The following is a 695-nucleotide window of genomic DNA, read 5'->3' as shown; positions in this document are numbered from 1 at the left end:
TATCTGCACATTTTTCCGGAGGACAAAAACATTTTCCATCCAGTTAATTTTGACAGATTATTTTCATATTGGCTTTTAGCATCTTTCAATTTATTGCAGAAGGCAACACTTAAAAAATGAACAAGTTAGTCTAGTGTTCCTTAACCAGGACACTCTAGCAGCCTAGGGTGCTTTAAGATCTTTTTAAGGGTGTTGCAGGTCCTGTGCAATATTAGCACTGTACAGACACCTGCACACAATTTACAAGATATACCCAGAGATTTCACATACAAATCCCTAGTGTCGAAAGCATTCTGACCTGCTGTGGTCTGAGTTCTTTGCAACACAAGAGTTGCTCTGTTATTTCTCTGTAGTCAAAAACTAAGTGAAAGTTAAGAGTTGGCATTGAGTCTTGAATCTAAAAGGGGGTGTCTTGAGTCTAAAAAGATTGAGAACCATAGAGTTAATGGAATAACGCAAAGATTGAGCAGCATGTAGAAAAAAATTCCAATCACAGAGGACAGTTTTTTCATGTTTCAGATTAAAAAATATTTTTGTACTTTGGTGAATGCCTATATATATGTTTGGGGTGTTTTATGTTAATAAGCAAATCTCACTATTTTGAGGTATACTTCACATTTCCTGCCATTAATCTGGCCCATCAGCCCCATTGGGCTGTTAACATTAGGGGCTATAGGCTGTACAGGCGCGATAGA

This window comes from Gavialis gangeticus, unplaced genomic scaffold (genome assembly GCF_001723915.1).
Source record: "Gavialis gangeticus isolate Ggan-Ray unplaced genomic scaffold, GavGan_comp1, whole genome shotgun sequence".
Taxonomy (NCBI): Eukaryota; Metazoa; Chordata; order Crocodylia; family Gavialidae; genus Gavialis; species Gavialis gangeticus.
Note: the sequence above shows the minus strand (reverse complement) of the source record.